Genomic DNA, 848 nt, shown 5'->3' with positions numbered 1-848 from the left:
TCAGTCCTGAAGAAGAGGCTCAGCCCAAAACGTTAACAGTTTACTCTTCCATAGATGCTGCCTGACCTGCCGAGTTCCTCCAGAATTTTGTGTGTTGCTATAACTTTCCAACATCTTCAGACTTTCTCGTGTTTTAATAAAAAGTCCAGTGAGTGGCATTTCTGTGGGCAAAAATGCATTGTTAATGAGGGAGTCAGAGGAGAGTGGCTAGTCTGGTTCAAGCTGACAGGAAGGCAACTGTAACTCAAATAACCACACATTACAACAATGGTGTGCAGAAGACAATTTCTGAAAGCACAATACTTTGAACCTTGAAGTGGATTGGCTACAAAAGCTGAAAACCACAAACATACACTCCATGGCCACTTAATTTGGTGCATGAAGTAACTAATAAAGTCTCTACTAAATGTGTTTTGCAGAAAGTGACTTACCCTTTGATTTTCAATGTTCAAAGAATGCAACAACTTGGGCATTCAACCAGTGTGCAAAAGACAACATACTGTTAAATTAAAAAAAGGAATAATAATATAAAATAATAAGCAAGAACAAGAGATGAAGAATATTGGAGAGTGAGTCCAAAGGTTGTGGGAATATTTTAATGATGAGGCAAGTGGAGTGATATTATCCTTTTTGATTCAAGAGCCTGATGGATGAGGGGTAACAACTATTCCTGAACCTGCAGGTGTGAATCCTGAGGCTCCTGTACCTTCTTCCTTATGGCTCAGTGAGAACAGAGTATGATCCGGGTGGTGGGGGTCCCTGATGATGGAGGCTGATTTCTGGTGACAACACTTTGTGTAGATGTGTTCAATGATGGATAGGACTGTAACCATGATGGACTGGGATGT

This window comes from Hypanus sabinus, chromosome 25 (genome assembly GCF_030144855.1).
Source record: "Hypanus sabinus isolate sHypSab1 chromosome 25, sHypSab1.hap1, whole genome shotgun sequence".
In the NCBI taxonomy this organism is placed as follows: Eukaryota; Metazoa; Chordata; class Chondrichthyes; order Myliobatiformes; family Dasyatidae; genus Hypanus; species Hypanus sabinus.
This window is presented reverse-complemented; position numbering follows the sequence as displayed.